Source organism: Lolium perenne, chromosome 6, assembly GCF_019359855.2.
Source record: "Lolium perenne isolate Kyuss_39 chromosome 6, Kyuss_2.0, whole genome shotgun sequence".
NCBI lineage: Eukaryota > Viridiplantae > Streptophyta > Magnoliopsida > Poales > Poaceae > Lolium > Lolium perenne.
In genome coordinates, this window is record NC_067249.2 from 58,246,029 (window position 1) to 58,264,635 (window position 18,607).

The 18,607-nt window shown below is 47.2% G+C and overlaps 1 long non-coding RNA gene across 4 annotated transcripts in view; it reads right to left on the reverse strand.

The window, feature by feature from the left end:
• Window positions 1-18,607, reverse strand: part of LOC127308095 (uncharacterized) — a 32,681-nt gene that overhangs the window by 5,287 nt on the left and 8,787 nt on the right. The window contains exons 6-10 of one of the 4 annotated variants that reach the window (XR_007856262.2): window positions 12,730-12,962; window positions 11,118-11,239; window positions 8,339-8,377; window positions 8,104-8,240; window positions 7,726-7,928 (exon numbers count right to left, since the gene is read on the reverse strand). This is a non-coding gene — a long non-coding RNA (uncharacterized lncRNA). Of the gene's footprint in view, window positions 1-7,725; window positions 7,929-8,103; window positions 8,241-8,338; window positions 8,378-8,476; window positions 9,574-11,117; window positions 11,240-12,729; window positions 12,963-18,607 lie in introns of those variants that run through there. The other 3 variants (XR_011746835.1, XR_011746834.1, XR_011746833.1) reach the window with 3 other exon arrangements.

The following is an 18,607-nucleotide window of genomic DNA, read 5'->3' on the forward strand; positions in this document are numbered from 1 at the left end:
AGGTGGCCCTTGGACACATTCGAGTACTTCATGTGCCCACCTCCCAACAATTTGCGGATATCATGACCAAGGGTCTCCCTACGGCATCATTTGAGGAGTTCCGGTCCATTCTATGCGTTCGGCCAGGCGACGCTTCGACTGCGGGGGGGTGTTGAGATACATATCCTTGTATATCCGGATGTATATCTTCTGTAGTTATGTATAGCGATACATATCTTTGTATTGATTATTGGGCCCGCCTCCTTCCTTGTATAGTCGAGGACGTGGCCTATATATGTAACGTCATATGCACCCAATCAATACATTGTGAGTTGCATCCCTCTCTACAAAATCTTAGGCGTGACAAGCAATGCTAACTGTAGAAAAAGTACTTTAAATCTACGATTTGTGGCACAGAGTAGCATACACCCACGCAGACAAAAGAAGCAACAATTGGAGCATCTTAAAATATACATGAGTGTCTGTCTATTCTTCCGTGCAATACTGAGATCGTGTGTGAAGAATTTTCTTGCTGATGCATAAGATCAAGCATCAACACGTTTAAACAAGTACGAATTCCTGAATCCGAATATTCAACACTCTACTTTTTCTTACTCCACAACGAAATACATGCCAACTAGCTATTACTTCGTTCATTTATATAAGAAGAGGGAAGTTGAAACTCAACGACAAGCTTTCCAACAGTTCTTCTTTTTAGAACACTTCACAACACAATAGCTTCATACGCAGCCGTGAGCTGAATTGGATTTCCTACTTCACCTTCGTTACTATGACAGTCCATACAACAATTCATACCTACTTGATGGTAATTGGGCTTTATCTTTTTTAAGGAAACAACTAAAGCCCAACAAGAATTTTCATTGTGTTTCTAGCAAACATGTTCTTAAATTAAGAAATGACTTGGTCTAAAAAAAATCTACTCTTTTCCAGATAATAATAAATATACTCTCTACATCTCTCTCTCTCCTTATTCTCTCTCCCCAACATAAAAATGCCGACGTGCCAACCTATAAAGATATGGCTAAAACAGATAAGTATACTCCCTGGATATGTGAGTCTCCGTCATTAACAACAAGCTATACGTGTGCATATATGTATTCTTTGACAATCTAACCTAGCCCTTGGTAAAACTATTTCGAAACCTTTGTACTTTGTACTTGGGACCAGATCCTTGATTTATATATAAAAGAAAATCTATACCGCATGGGATTACCCTATGATCATGCGTCACAAAAAATAACTATTTGGAAATCTGACCCATGGGTTGCGCCAATGAAAACGGCCTAAAGTTGTGCAGGTCGACGCCAAGGCTGCCTGGCACCAAAAGAGGGTTGGCGCTAAGACTCGTGCCACCTGGATGTTTTCGACATATTAGTTGACATATGTGGCGTCCATGCGAACGGCGCCACACATCCTGCCACGTCGGCTGGTCAACGGCGCGCACCGTCGATCACGCCACGTCGGCATGGATGTGTAGCGCCGATCGCATGAGCGCCACACAGTGAGGTGTGACGCCGATGGGAAGAGCGCCGCACAAAAGGGTTAGATGAGTGAAATAGTTCGACCAGAGGGTAGGATCAGTCTGTGTTTTTATTTTAAAAAAAAGGTTATTTTTGTGTAAATCGCCGTGGTACTATGCATGCAAATGCATGGTAGGATCGACAGCGCATGCCTAGAGGCAGGACAACCTGCAGGGCTACGTGTGATGGATGCCTCATGAAGCATGACAGGTAGGCAACTGTTCTCACGTCGCCTTCTTTCCACCAACACTGGAACACGATAACCGAATAATGATCAAGAAAAAATCGAGCATAGCTCGACAGTCACAGGTCACCTTTCCAAAAAAGTCTCTGGATGGATTGATATAATCAAAACAAAACAAAATAATTGGGGCTGCATATTGCTTCACTGAACAATGAAAACATCAGAGAGTAACGTGTGCCGCCCGTGTACGTAATTTGTTGCTATTGATGCTCCTAAGCTCGGCAAATGACGAAGTTGATTCAAAACAACTCAAGAAAATGGCACGCTAACAAATATCCATTTATGATCAGTAACATTTTGACCTAGAATCGATCTGCAGTATGCACTGAAATAAAATCTAAAAATGAAAGGAAAATAGTACCCCCTTACTAGTATTACTTCTTTTCCAGTTGATATGCATTTCAGTTCGGTTTTTTTCTTTTCTTTTTTTGCTGGATGCTTGATTAAACGATAGATTATTGAACTAAAAATGCCATTGGAAATATCCATACCAATATATTAACAAATAATGCATAAATTCGTGGTTCTTAAATTATATACAGATCAAGAATATTTGAATTTAATTACTTACACAGAAACCATATGCAAACCGAACTGAAGAAATCATTTGGCAATTTAATAAAAATGAGGAACTATCCTCTTTCAAAAAGAGAGAGGAACTGTTCTAACAACAATTAAGATATATCAAAAAAATATCTGATGATTAGATTCATGATCTCACTCCGCATAATGCAAATTCACAAACAGCTGTTGGCACATAGCATATCTACATGACTTAGAGCATCCCCAGCCGTGTCCCCGACGAGGCCCCCAGGACGCCTTTTTTGCATCCGGATGGACGAAAACGGCCCAGTCGCGCTCCCGGTTCCTCATTTCATCCGGATTTGGGCCTAAATCCGTCCGGAAAGCCCAGGCCATCCCCGGCCCCCCGGGGAGCACTCGGGGACTCCGGACGAAACGAAAGCGCGCGAAACGTCAAGGAAACTTCCCGCGCGTCTGGTGGCCCCAACTTGTCGGCGAGATACACCGATCGTCGTCCTCATCGCATCGTCTTCCGCGCGCTGCAAAAGCCTGCCGCCGGTCACTATTCGTTCGCCGACGCGTAGCTTCTACGCGGCGAGTTAATGCCGTCGCCTCGGTAGCACGCGCAGCTACCTCTATTTATCGCCGATCAACCGCGACTGCCCCGCATTCACCTCCTCGCTCACCTTCCCCAAATCTTCCCCGATCTCGCACGAACCAGTGGCGACCAAAGCAATGGCGAACGACGGCGCGGCCAACAATGGTTTCGGCCACCGCTCTCTCCACCAATGGGAGGGGCGGCTCCACCACATGGCGGGCTACCCGGCGCCGCCGGACTTCCGCGCGCCGGGAGGATGGAGGCTGAGCGCAGGCAGCGTGCCGATCCCGCCGCCGCCAATGGGTTGGGGCGCACTCGAAGCGGCGATCGACGAGGTGCTCGTAGCGCGCGGATCCACGCTTCTTCCCCGATAACTACGAAGCATGGACCGCGTTCTTCCGGCGCAGGTACAAACGCGAACTCGCCGCGTACGACGGCCCTCCTCCTCCTTCGGCAAGGAACAACGCCGCCGGCCGCCGATGGTGGAGCGCGCCTGGCCGCACCCTCGAGAATGTGCTCGCGCACATCAAGGACGGGAACTTCCCCGTCCTGGGGATGCAGCCGCCGGTGGCGGCTACCGTGTCGCGCCGGCACGGTAGTTCCTGGATGCCGAGGAGGATGGCGTCATCCTCGTCCTCGTCTGGCTCGAGGTCGGCGTCCAGGTTCGGCGGGTCGACGCCGGCCACCATCAAGAAGGAGTGGGCGTCTCCTTCGACCGTCAAGAAGGAACCGGCGTCGCCACCGCCGAACAGAGGGCGCAGCAGTGGCGCCCTCGTCATCCGCGACCAGCCTTCCTCTCTGCAGCGCGGGCGGAAGAGGAAGTCGTCGAAGAAGGAGGCCGCTGCGGCCGCCATCAAAAACGCCGCCAACAAGCTTGCCGAGGAGGAGGCGAAGCGCGCGGAGGACGCCGCCGTGGCGGAGGCGATCGCCAGGTCGCTCACGGACCTGGTGCCCGCCGACAACAACCTTCCCATGGACGCCGCACTGGAGTGGTCTAGGCGGGACTGGGAGCGCCAGGAGGCGGAGCAGCAGCGGCGGCTGCTAGACCTGGCTGCCGCGCGGCAACGCGCCGTCCACGCCGCCGCACCGTCCGCGCCAACGAACGTCGCGCCCATGCCCCTCGAGCTGATCAAGCTCGAGGAGAGCAGCGACGACGACATTTACCGGCCGACGCCGCCACGCGCCGGTGACCCTGGCCAGGGTTCGAGCCGCTGGTACGAGGCGGCGCCGTCCCAGGACGCCGCCAGCTCGAGCGACGACGACGACGGCGCGGACTACAAGGCCTTCTACCGCCATTTCGACATGTAGAAGGCCGCTTTTAGTTTAAGTTAATGTTTCCCTGTCGCCGAATTCAAATATATGTACGAATTCGGCGTATATATGTACGAAATCGCCTATATAAGTTAAATATCACTAAATTTTGCTTATGTTTGCATGAGTTTCGCCTACTTCTGTTCGAATTCGTCGTAATTTGTCAAATACTTTACATCCGTCCTGGGCTCGCCACTGGGAAAAATGGGCTCCCCGGGCCAAAATTTCCTCCAATCCGGACGAAACTTTCGCCAGATTTAGGCGTGGGGAGCGCCAACGAGTGGAGATGCTCTTATGACTTGCTACTTTAATCAGAGAATTCTGACAGCGTAAACATGCATGTTCCCTATGTACTTAACTAGAATCACAGGAATAATAAGCGAATAAACTTCCGACAAAATTTGCTAAAAACTATCACCTATTTCTTGCAGACAGAATTAAATTCCGCCAGAATGCCTTAGAGGAGATACTGCATATATTGCCGCACTAGGAGTGCCTAGGATCTTGGATCTTGGAGTGCATGCTCTTGCCGATGCATGGTTCAATTTGGAATTTCGTCAACTGATGCAAGGCCACTGGTGCAAGTGTGCAGCCCACTTTTTCTTCGGCCCCCACCCCCTCCTTCCGGATGTGACTTAGCTTGTCACATTTGTTCATATTTATATATTCTCCATTTCTCTTAATTGGGGTTAATTTAGTCTTGAGTGAGTTTGGTCTTCCTTTTTTATCGTATTCATGTGGTTGTGATTACTAGGGGTGTGTTCAAATGAAAGTTTTCACCAACCTATGAAAACAGCCTTATTATATATATTTTAACTTGCTGCATGGGTTTGCTCTGATCAGTAGCAAAGAATAGAATTGAACTAACCCATGCGGTTTCGGGCACGTTTATACAAACCCCTAATCAAAAGATGACCACATGATAGACCATACTAAAACCTGGCGGGTTCTCAAAAAAAAGATGACCATACTAAAACTATTTTCGTTAACACCAAAGATATCTAAGTTTTCCATAGTTATTCTCATTTATCTAACCATTTGAATATTCCTCCAAGACACAAATAAAATGAATATTCCTCAGACTAATTAGTACATATATAATTGGTCCATTGAGCATTACTCTATACCACAAACCCATGTTTTACAGAGAAGTATGCACAGGTCAACACAACGGAATAGAACACGCATGCAACGACATGCATTTCCCATGTTTCATGTCTTAGGTAAGGTTAGTTAGGATAGTTGAACACGCATATGTCCCCTGTCTCTGTGTAGATCACTACACACCTTACTATATGTACGTCATTTTTATAAGGCAGTGTTTAGTGGAATTGGAGGCCAAGCTACATCCAGCCTTTTTATTTTAAAAAACCAAAAAATCATATTCGAAGTTTCAGAAAGATTCAAAAAAATCCTGGATATATCCAATGATGTATTCTACAATAATGTAAATTCTTTATATTCTAAGATACATAAAAATATTCGCTGTCGTAAAATGTGGACTGTGCTCATATCCACACATTTGTCATTTTTGTGTAGCCTATAATACAAAGAATTTCACATTGTGATTTAACACACGTGTAGTATACATCATTGGATACATTCAGAATCCTTTTTCAATTATTTTGAGACTTTAAAATACGAATTTTGAATTTTGAAAATAAAGGGATACATGTAGCTTGGCCTCCATTTGTAGTTTCCGGTGTTTTGAACATACATATAGGTTATCTAAGATTGGAAATAATACCAAGGATAATGACTACATTTAATTCACTGTTAATTATGTGCTCTCTCCATTCCAATTAGTTATTGCAGATTACATCTAAATCAGCGACAACTAATATGGAATGGAGGGAGTACCTTTTAGAGGTGAGCGATGATATTATTTTCTAGATAGCCATATATATGTATTCAGCAATGTTCTAAAAAGAAATCGAACTAAATAACAGCATAATGGAGGAATGTCACTATCTATATATGAATGGGCTCACCATAAAATTAAGATCAAAAAACAAACAAGCTTTATGACTAAGATTTGCTAAGTTGTATACAAGGACCATCAATCGATATCAGATTTTGATAGATCCCTGATTTTGGGCAACAATTGTTATTTTGTAGGCTTTTAAACGATAATTAGTGAACATTATTCCCTGAACTAACTATATAACACAGAAACATTGCATTAGAGCAATTATTGAGTGTTTCTATAAGACAATATTTACAAGCATGGAAAATTCAAATAATTTCTTCAAATATGCAGGCAAAATAATTGAACATTTGCTGAAGTACAATGATGCTTATCTTACTTTACGTACATCAGATTTCCAAGCAATAAAAAACTAGGAGTCAGCTCAATGTGAAATAATATGTAGTTTTCCGTAATTTAAAACCAAAGATAAACAGAAAACACATTTTATAGTTCTATTTCATGCAAATCTATCTACATATTGAGTTATCAACACAATTTCAATGCAAATACTCCCAAGAATGATCAATGATTAATTTATAAAATGTATATTTTCTCATCTCTTTCCTCCTAGAAGCATTAAAAAAAGCTAAATAATAAGAATAAATTATATACCGCAGTTTAGGAAAAAAGGAAATTCAAATGAAGTAAATGCTACTTCCTCCGATCCATGATAAGTGTCGGAAATTTAATACTAAGTACACTTTAAGATACTAAAATGACTTAATCCTACCATTGCTAGCTGCCTCTTTGTTAAATCTGTGCAAATCTTAATTATTTGGACACATCACACATGTGCTTTGCACATATGTATTGCTATCATATGCTTTTACGTCTAGAAAAAATAGATGGTGAATCATCAATGAGAACACGCTGGTTGAAATTTGTGAAGAACAAGGTGCACATCTAAAAAAATGTGGACATGCTAAAAACCGATCAGACACTTAACTTAATATACGGACTTAATGTGTTGACACAATATATGAACTCAAAGCAGGCAACCGATAAAAACTTCCATAGTGCAAATGAAGGACTGAGAAACTATACATCACATCAACACAAAGGATCCAACAAATTAACTAAAATTTTACTGAATCATTAAAAAATCTAACACATGCAGCTAGCTAGAAAATCAAGCACCACAAACTAACCTAGTAAGAGGATGTTGACTATTTAATGAGATAAAAATAATACGTATCTATTTATATATGGTGGCTACTATTTTTTCTAAATCATCCATCACCTTGAGATCACATCAACCAGATCATCCAAGAGACTAGCTTTTACTACGTGTCACTCATTTATCCACATGAATTGATCTAGTTTTGCTTAGGTAGGTTACTACTCGGCTCGATTCATATCCTTTTCAGCTTGCCTCTTCAACAGAAACAGATTTCTGAGTGTTAACCTACCAACATATATCAGTCACTTGGAGACACTGATATCTAACCAATTGTTCACTCAATAGACCAAACCATGCATGTCAAAGTAAGGAAAACTAAATGGTATACAATTGCAACCAATTGGAAATCTCAAAGTAGGAGAAAGTGGATGAAATTCACACCTCAGAAGGAAGCATGGGAGGAGTAGTTCCTTCTGCGAATTTATTGTGTAGCTCTGTTGGCTATTAAATCATGACGATGCCCTTATCCTGAAAAAAAGAATAATAGCAAAAAGGGTCAGCCGTGAGTAACAGTTAAGACCACAAACGAGGCACAAACCAAAGTATAACCAAGCAGCCCTCATCACCACAATGGAAGCGGATCCCTGAACAAATGGAAAGCAAAGCAAACAGACATAAGCAAACCCTCGTCAGTAAAACTGCAACAGCAGGAGTCACAGTGCACCCTTTTACAGTGTGCGTGAGGAACAGGAAGGGGGGAGAGAGAGGTAGATAGATAGAACCAAATGCCAAAGTGAGAGAAAGACAAAGGGGCCTAACCTAAGATGCAAACTAGATCTGGCAAAAGCAAAGTGAGGCCAGCTTCCTTGCCAAATATGGGTCATCTCTTAGCTTAGTCCATGCTCCTTTTTTACCCCAACAAGAACTTGATCAAACCCCACCACCATGGCCAAAACCTGCCGCCATGGAAACAAGCAAGGAAAGAAGGAGGGGCTTGTTAGGAGAGGAAGAGAGAGGATGCATGCTATTAAATCACCACAGGGTTGCAGTGTACCGGCAGCATCTCCATGATCCAGCTCCCAAGGCGAGTACACTGCAAAAGGAGAAGAAAAACATTTTGGGGATGAGAAAAACAAGTAACAAATCCAATCATTTATTCCAGTACTTCAAGCCTACAGCTGCTGCTCCTTACAATTACTACTAGCATCCGTATCCTCACCTCGGTAGTAGCTCCCAAAGCCAACTTGATTGGAAAGATCAAAACAACAGAGCAAAAAAACAAAGAGTGCGCACACATCTAAGAGATAAGGAAGTAGCATGGTAAAAAGTGGGAGAAAAGCCTGAGTACTTGCCGCATGCGTGTTCTGTCTTTTGTGGCTGAGTTTCTCTCTTACAAGCAGGGCTTAACCTTCTTTGTTGTGAGGAAAAATATGAACAGTTGAATTGAAATTGAATCAAATTGGTTCTAAAAACCCACCTGTGGATCTGAATGTAAGGTGAACTCCCAAGAGAAAGAGGCTGACAGAAAGAGGAGTGAGCACGCGGCGAAGACTGCATACATGTTATGCCGGACATCACGCCGTGTGCTCACTCTCTTCTGTCAATCTCTCGAGGGCATCTACACTGAGAAGCTGACCTTACTTCACAGATTGCACAAATGAAGAACAACTTCCGAAAAACAGCACACAAATTGCAAAAAACCCAATAATCCAAATAAAAACCCAAAAAAAACCGCAGAACACAATAAGGAAACGGGAGAGGTTTTTTCTTCTTGGGATCCGGTGAGCGGCCGCCGTACTGGAATTGAAAGGAGAGGTGGTGAGAGAAAGAGCTCTCTCTCTTTCTTGGTGTTTGGTTTTCGGAGCAGAGGAGATGGATGGGATGGGTGTCGTACCCCCAAGTGTGCTGAGACCTCGCAAGGTTTTAAGTACTACTCTGAGTAGTAGTACCCCTGCCGCTGCTGCGAAGTAGTAGTTCCAATCAGCAACAGTTGACACTACATAGTGTGCATCTCTACTTAATTATTAGTTATATTATATTCTATTGTAGTAGTACACATAGTACAAATATCCCACCCAAAATGAGTTAAACCTAGCACTGTTCATAGTACGACAATACTCCGGCTAGCATCTCCATTGAGGCTCTATAATTTTATGGCTCTAGTCCATTTTTAGGCCTTTTATGACCATTATTTCTTTATTTTTCTCTTGGGAATTCTGGAAATCAAGCCTCTTTTCGCCAGCCAACGTACACATCCAACTGGCAGCCAGATATGAGGTTCCGACAGTCCGTTTTGAATCTCATGGTCACCTGGCTAGGTATCGTTTTATAGCTTAGGGCATCTCCAGCGGCGCGACGCATTTTAATGTCCGCGAGCGTCCGTTTGCGTCACGCTGCGTACGCAAAAATGACCGTTTTTGTCCGCGCGTCTGTTTGCGTCTGGGTCTGCTCCAGCGGGGCGACGCATTTTGTTTTTTTCCTTTTTTCCCTCTTTTCCATTTAAACATAGTTTCAAATATAACATTTTGAAACATGATTTTACACAAACTAACACATAGTTTGGAACATGGTTTACACAAACTAACACATAGTTTGAACCATGGTTGACACAAATATAAAATTTTAAAAATAGAAGCCAGTTGTTTTGATTTCCGTATGTTCGCTGCCAAGAAAGAACATTCAAGGGCACCCAATCACCGAAACTAGAAAATCCAGCGGGAGGAGATGGTGCCCTTGTTGGTTCTACCGATGAAGCGAACATCCAGAAACCTCGACTACTGGCTTCGTCTGGCCCGTAGCCAGATTCGCTGCAAAGAAAGAACACTCAACGTTCTAACTATTGGTGTCGGAGCCGGAGTCATCGGTGTGGTAGTGCCTGCGGCAAGCTGTGTCGTCGAACACCTTGACGATCATCTCGCCGCCCCCCTCGTAGAGGAAGGTGAGCTGGCAGCCGGGCTCGAGGTCGAGGTCACGGGCGAACTTGTCCCACCCCGTGTGCAGGTACATCTTGCCCTGCCCGTCGAACAGGACCTCCACGGTCCAGCGGCAGAAGTTGCAGCTGGCCTCCCGTAGCCGCAAGCTGCGCCGGCTCGACGCCGTCGACGAACTCGGCGAACTTGTCCTGTGAGCCGCTTGATGGCGAGTGGGTCGTCGTCGATGCGGAGGAGGAACTCGGCGTTGCTCCTCTGCGAGGACGAGGAGGGCGCAGCGACGGTGAGCGTGGGGCCGTAGCTGCTCCACCACGGCGGCCCTGCCCGGCCACGGGGCGCCTGTGGCCGCGGCCTCGACCGCCTCGCCGGCCATCAGGACCGGCCATGGACTTCCTCGCGGGCTTGACTGCGTCGCAGGAACACCTAGGCGACGCTACGCTCGAGCTTTGTGGCGGATAGGGTTTCTTTGGAGGAGTGGATGAGGAAGAAGAACGCGCGCCCCCTTTATATAGGCCGGCGGCATGTGGTGGCCGCGGGACGCGTGGCGTCGCGATTAACGTGCTTGGCGGAGGTGGGCGGCCGCTCGGCAGGCATCGTCGCCATTAACGTGGCGCAGAGCGCCGAAGCGACGCAGCTTTGCAATCGCTGGCGCGTTTGAGAAGACGCATCGACGCAGGATCGCTGCCAGGCGGGCCCGCCCAAACGTCCGTCAGACGCGAGCGGACGTTTCCGGACGTCCGCAGAGACGGATCCGAGGCGCATATTTGGGCCAGGTTTGCGTCTCCGCGGACGGCCCGGTCACTTTGCGTCACCCCGCTGGAACAGGCCCCAGACGTATTTCCGGTCACGGCGACCGTTTGCGTCGCCCCGCAGGAGATGCCCTTAGAATAAAAGTATTCTCACCTCAATTGTCCAGCTCCAGCACCCATGCAATGCAACCATCCATGCTGGTCCCTCCACTGTTTATGGCTTTTGCTGTTCCCTCGTTGTTTCGTGCGCAGAAGAAAATGCCGGCCTTAGCCGTCCTACATCGATGCAATAACCTAATCCAATAAGACTAAACAGCTAAGTATCAACAAAATGGTATAATAAAATTCCTACAGTCTCTTGGTAAAAATATTTCTATAAAACCGAGAGGGAGATAATTCAGATCGGACTGAGCACAAATACAAATGTTAGCTCGCCACATGCACAGCTGAAAGGTGATGCTGAAACTATAATTTTCAGTTATGCCCCAAAGATCAAATAAATCAGCCATAGATTCTCTTTGCATGCCTTGATCTTCTTTGATCAAGTGTACAAACTAGTACAACTTGTTTTAGAGTGGTCGGATATTCAATATTCCACATACACTTGTCACTAATGCAGGAGTCACCTTGACTTAGCTAGGATATGCGCCGCCCATGCCATCACATAAATTCCCAATTTGGCCTGAGACACTTCCTCTTATTTGTACTACCAGTATGTTACCATGCCACACATAGAAGAAAATATTTGAAAAATTTCTGAGAAGGTGAATCAAAAGAAGAGAAATGCCAAATTAATTCTATCATGACGAAAGGCATAGCATTTGCGGTGTAAGCAAAACTAGTGGGCGGTCCTCACGTCATCTAGCTTCAACTAACAAATGCTCCCTCTTTTCTAAATCTCTGGTAACTAGAGACACCAACTTCAGCACCTATCGAACAATCAATAAAAAAAAGAAAAAGGGAAATCATTGCTGCCCTCAACTCAAGCTATAATATGTGCATTTTCCTTTATGTATGATTTATATATGAACAATCCACTAAAATAAATCTTGACTTTCAGTCAATTTTACATGGTTCGTTGATCTAAATTTAGCGTATCAGAACCCTCGCAATACAATTACACCCCGGTTCTATCCCTACCAAACTGGTGCCGGCTTCAAGACCCTCTTTTCTTCTTAGTGTGGTGGCGGCGAGAGGTAGTGCCCCTCATGATTTTCGGGAATAAAAATGAGACACATGTAAGCTCGCCCAAGACGGACAAAGGCACATTGATCTTCAAGGTCACCCAGAGGTTATAAATTACTCTCTCCAATCCATAATACAAGATGTTATTACAACGAATATAAAACTATATTGGATGTAATAACATCTTATAGTGGAAGTAAGTTGGAACAAAAAATAGTTACTGTATTGTACTTGTACATGGCCTCCAATCTGAAGATGTATCTTTTTTTTAAACAAGGCAAAAGCTTTGCCTAATTCATCTATTAAGAAGAGTTTTAGAGAAAGCAAGCCAAGCGGCTTGGAGACTTGTCACTGCTCCTAGTCCATCCCATGTTTAGTCCTAATCGATACTGACCAGTTTGATTAGGATTCAAACAGTTGAACATGGATTAAACAAGGCTTACACGATTGATTTTTTAATGAAAGGGATGCCAATAGTACCTTAATGGGTTTATATTACGTCTTGAAAAGGACAGGCATTTGCTTTCATCATTTGTACAAAAGATAAACATGAGAGAGAGAGACAGAGAGAGAGATGTTACCCTAATTCACTGCTTAGTGGTTAGCAGGAGGCAGAGACATGAGAGTGGTGGTACCGAAGACCTGGGCCGATGGGATGTGGTCGCCGGGTGTACGTAGGCCCCTAGACGTTATCTTGTGCGGTGCCTTTCTCCATCATCCAATAGGAGCAGCCATTTTCATCACCCCACGGCCGTGAAAGGTGGCATATGCGTCCTCCTCGTCTTTCCCCCTTTCCAGTAAAGAATCCGGACGGCTGAGGAAAAGTAAAAAAGAAGAACCAAGCAGGCAGTGTGAGAGCCAGAAAAATCACCCAAAAAATATATAAAATTCTCCTTTTCCTCCTCCTATTATCCCTACGTCTCGTTCTCGAGGTGACCCTCAGGCAATGATAATCGTAAACAGCGGGCCGTGTCGGAGAGATTAGGAACGGCGTTGTCGACTCTTGATTGGCCGTGCTAACGGTGGGCCCACGGCCGTGGGTGTGACCGTAAGGCTTTACGTGGCTACCTCTCAGTGGTCACAGGTGGGGTGGGGCCCTGCTGGCCGGTGTCCCTGAGGGCTTGGAGCCTCGTCCTGGCATCGATCCTGGGCGGGTAGACTAGGCGCAGTACAGCCATGTCTTTTGGCTATGTTTTTTTTTTAGACCGAAGGCACATAGTGCCCGACTTTAAATTAATAAAGCCCTGAGGTGAATACGGATACAAGAGTTTAGGGTGCACCCCACACACACAAGACAACAGTTTAAGACCACACTGGCCAGGGTAGCAACAAATTACAACTCAGGAACGAAACAAGCAAGTAGCTGGAGCTTAAGTAGATGAGCGGCGGGGCTGGGGTGGAGTATAAGTCAGGTCGAAGATATCTTTAAGCATCGCCTCCAGCTGGACCAGCAACGATTCGTCCTTGCTCCTTTGAAGAGGTCGCCATAACTGCAAGTTAAGTCTGATTAGGAAAAAACAGTTTGCAGGTTGGCTAGGGAACTTTGCTTCGATGGTGAATTTATTTCGAGTTTTCCAAAGTGCCCAGCAAATCGCTGCAAAGAGAACACGTAAAGATCGTTGGGACTTGGCATTCAGATTATGGATATAGCCTTCCCAAGAGTTGAAAGAGGAGGGATTCCATGTCACTCCGAGCATGTCTCTGACCCCTGCCCAGACGAACTGTGCAAGATCACAGCGGAAGAAAATATGATCAACGTTTTCAGGGAGTCCACATAGGACACACAGCCCATCTGATGGACCCCTGCGCTTGAGAATCTGATCATTCGAGGGTAAGCGGCCTCTAGCCAATTGCCACAGGAAGATTTTGATTTTCGTGGGGAACCTACCCTTCCAAATCGCGGGGCTTAAGGGAAAGGTTGGGCCCTGTGACAAATTGTTGTAAAGGGATTTGACCGAGAAACGGCCAGAGGCTTCCAAATTCCAGGTTACTGTGTCCCTCCCTTCCGCCGGAACCACCTCCTCTAATTCATGAACCAGTTGCACCCAAAGGGCGGATTCCTCGACACCAAAGGATCGCCTAAAGAAGATGCGCCACCCGTCACCCTCGTAGGCACGCTGAATTGTGATCTCCGGGTCAGCACAGATTTGGAATAATCTCGCGTACCTCACGCTGAGAGCCGTGTCACCTGTCCAATGGTCCGTCCAGAATAGGATATCCGAATTGCTGCCAGGGAAGAATTTCGCACCCTGTTTGAAGACAGCCTTAAGCTTGTGTAAACTGTGCCAGAAAGGCGATCCTCCCACCGGAGAGGAAGAAAAAAATTGATCCACGGAGTATTTTGCCTTGAGCAGCTGAAGCCAAAGCAGTTTGCTGTCATCTTCTGTTAACATTCTCCAAATCCATTTTGTCATAAGGGCGAGGTTCATGAGCTTTGTGTTCATAACACCAAGCCCGCCCTGGGCCTTGGGTTTACAGATATCCTCCCAGGCCACCATATGGTATTTTCTCTTATGTCCTTGTCCCTCCCAGAAGAATCTGCACCTGTGCCTGTCAAAACCATCGTGTGTACCATCCGATAAAAGGAACAGGCCCATTGAGTAAATTGGCAGGTTTGACAGACAGGCGTTGATCAACGTTAAGCGAGCAGCAGATGACATGAATCTGCCTTGCCATGGCTCCATCTTGAGGGCAACTGCGTTCACCAGTGGCTCCATCTCCGCCAAAGTAATTCTACGACCACACATCGGGAATCCTAGGTAATTGAAGGGGAGGGTGTCCTGCCTACAGTTCAGAAGGTTGGCCACTCTGGCCTGTTCAGTCCCTGACGCCCCCAGTACTAGGACTTCACTCTTGTGGAAGTTGATCTTCATACCAGAAAGCAGTTCAAAGCAGATGAGCAAGAACTTCAGGTTTGTAATGCCCTGTTGCGTGTTTTGAATGAGGATTACAGTGTCGTCCGCGTATTGGAGGTGGGACACTCCCCCCTCAATCAGATGAGGGACCACCCCTGCAATATGACCAGCGTTCCTGGCCCTGGACAGCATCTCATCCAAGGCATCCGCAACCAGGTCAAAGAGCAGTGGGGAGATCGGATCCCCTTGTCTAACTCCACGTTTATTCCGAAAAAAAGGACCAATCTCTCCATTAATCGAAATGGCAGTCTGGCCACCACTAACCAACTGCAGGATTCTATGCATATAGGCTCCAGTAAAGCCTTTCCTGAGAAGCACTTCCTTCAGGAACTCCCAATTCACCCTGTCATAAGCCTTCTCAAAGTCAAGTTTGAGCACTATTGCCTGCAGGTTTTTACTGGAGATCTCATGCAGGATTTCGTGGAGAGCAAGAGCTCCATCATGTATGAATCTACCCTTGATAAAGGCCGTCTGGGTGTGGGAAACAATCCTGTGCGCCACAGGAGATAATCTGGTGGCATACGCCTTTGCCACCAGTTTGAAGATCACATTGATCAGCGCAATTGGGCGGTACTGCTTAATTGAGTCTGCTCCCACTATCTTTGGTATGAGAGACAGAACTCCGTAGTTCAACCTGGCCACATCTACCGTTCCCAGGGCAAACCCGTTCACAATCTGGAGGACCAACCCTCTGAGTCCTGGCCAGAAGTGCTTGAAAAAGCTCACAGAGAAGCCATCCGGGCCTGGAGCTGTATCTATCTTGGTGTCCTTGAGCACCTCCTCAAGTTCCTCCATGGTGAAGGCACGCAACAGCGCCTCATTTTCCTGGTCCGTAACCCTGACCCCTGCAGCCCAGAAATCTTGTTGTAGACAAAGCAGCTTTGGTTCCTCTGTACCCATCAGGGCTCGATAAAACTCGTACACATGTTGCGTGATTGCCTGCTGATCAGTGATTACCCCTTCCTCCGTCTTCAGGTTCGAAATATGGCAACGGCGCCTTCTGCCATTTGCCACTGCATGAAAGTACTTGGTGTTTGCATCACCTTGAAGGGTCCATCGCAGTCTCCCCCTTTGTCTCCAGTACTCCTCCTCATCACTGAAGATCTGAATCAGCTGATCCTCCAGGTGATATCTCAAGCCCCAGCCCTCTGTATCCAAGCCCTGCTCATCTGCGATCCTGTCCAGATTCTGGATTTGGGCTAAAATATCCGCCTTGATTACCCTGCGTTCCTTTCCCAGGTTTGCGCTCCAGCCCTTCAAGCATTGTCTTAGACCACTGGCCTGCCCATGCCAAACATCGATCGGATCCCTGGGGTTCACCATGGTGACGAGCAATTCCGCCCACCACGACTTCAACCGCTCCGCGAACCCAGGGACTGCAAGCCAACTATTCTCGAAAGTGAACCTAGCAATCCTGCGAGGTGCATTCTCCCCTGAGTCTAGAATCAGCGGCGTATGATCCGAACCAATCCGTGTTTCCGCTGTCAAACGCGCCAATGGGAAGCGCAGTTCCCACTCAGGGGAGACAAACGCACGGTCAAGGACGCTCCTGACCGGGTTTGATTGCTTGTTGGTCCAAGTATAGGCCGCGCCAGTTCTAACAACTTCCAACAGTGCCCACCTAGCAATAGCCTCATTGAAGAGATTCACCAACGTCCAGTTGATATTGTTGTTGTTCTTGTCTTGAGCTCCACGAATCAGGTTGAAGTCCCCCATCAACATGATCGGGAACTCACTGTTATCCACCCTTCCTTCCAACTCTTGGAGGAAAGCAGGAGAGCGCGCGTGGTCCGCCGGCCCGTAGACCCCAATAAATTCACACTTGAACTTGGTTGGTATGTGGTATAACTTGGCGCTAAGGAAGAACTCGCCCTGAGCTAGCGCACCCACCTCGAACAGGCTGTCTCTGACCCCCATCAGCATGCCCCCGGAACGACCCGAAGCAGGAGTCCAATGCCAGACAAACTGTTCACCCTCAACCAGATTCCTCAATTCCTGATCAGTAAAGTCCTGTCTCATAGTTTCCTGCAAGAAGATGATGTCGATTTTTTCTTTCTTAATGTATTCTTTAAGTTGGGTTTTTCGACCACTCCGGCCAAAACCCCGAAAGTTCCAACCAAGAGCTTTCATTTGGACACCCCAACCGAAGCCCGTGCTTGGCGAGCTGGTGTATCCCTCAAATTGGGTCGAGGGCCCATGAAGATCTCCCCTTTCTTCCTCCTCGTGGTTCTTGAGGACTTGGCAATATCAGCGAGGGTGATCCGCTCCGGGTTAGTCCCTGCCTCGCTAGGTGCGCCCTTCGTGGACAAATCCTGAGCAGCACTTGCTGGATTGGCCACGTTTTCCGCTTGATTTTGTTCCAGTTTCTGCGCTTCTTCCTCTTTCGATTTGGCCTTCAGAGCAGCTTCAGTGAGCCGGGCCTGGGCTAGCTCCTTTGCACGGATCAGAGATAAAAGAGAGGAAGGCGAACTAGCAGAGACGTCCAACCCCAGACCCGCATCCCGCGCAACCCCCCAAAGATGTGTATCTGAGACCGAGGGAAGAACCAAGAAAGGGTCGATAGACGCTGGAGCTATAGGCGTACCTTGATCTTTTTCAGCCGCACGCTTGGAGGCCGAAAGCAGCACGTGCTCTGGATTCGCGCCCTTGCCCCTGGTACTGCGGCGTGTCGCAGTGACTGGCGAGGAAGTCACCACGGCACGCTTGGGCTTGACGCCCGGTTTCTTCTTGATGCGTGACGGCGGGTTGTCCACTTCACCATCTTGTTTGCGCTTGAGCTTGGCGATCTTCTCCGCGAGAGTTTCCTGATCATTCTCCCAATCCTCTGGGCTCTCCCACCCCACCTCCAGCCTGTCTTCCTCTGACAACCTCTGACGCTTGAGGATGTTAGGAGAGATGGGTTCCTCTGACCTTGACTCACTGGAAGTTTGCGCCTTCTCGGATGCTTGAGGGACCGGGGAAAGGCACGCCTTCGCAGATGGGAACAGCTCCGATTCAGTCAAGTTAGAGCCATATTGGTTGAACGGGATCGGCTTCAGGTTGGACTTGGGCGGGGCAGATGCCGGTTTCGTGGCGGAGTAGTCCTTGAGCGAGGGGAGAGGGACGCTGCTGCTGCCCACCGAGGACTGGAAGGGCAGGGGCTTCTGTAGTTGTTCTTTCAGGGGCGGGCTCCTGTCCGCGGGCCCATCCTTGCCTGCATCAGCTTCGCCAGCTTTTGTGCTTGTAACATCACACATTGGCCCCTTGTCCTTGCTCTTCATGTTGCTCCTCTTCCAGTGGGGAGCAGAGCGGCTCTGATCCTCAGTCTCCTCTTCCTCATCATCCTCTCCATTGCTCGGGCCTGGAGGCGGAGGTTTGGGGTCACTGGCGCTGGCCTTAGTACACTCCACAGACACTCCCAGCCGGAAGCCTTGCATGTTGACGAACAGCAGGATCGAAGAAGGGATCTTGTCCGGGGCATGGGAGTGGAAGAGCATCCTCACCGGGCCATCCAGGACCGCCAGAGAGTCCTCGTCCACCACACGCGGGCGACCCAGCATCTTGG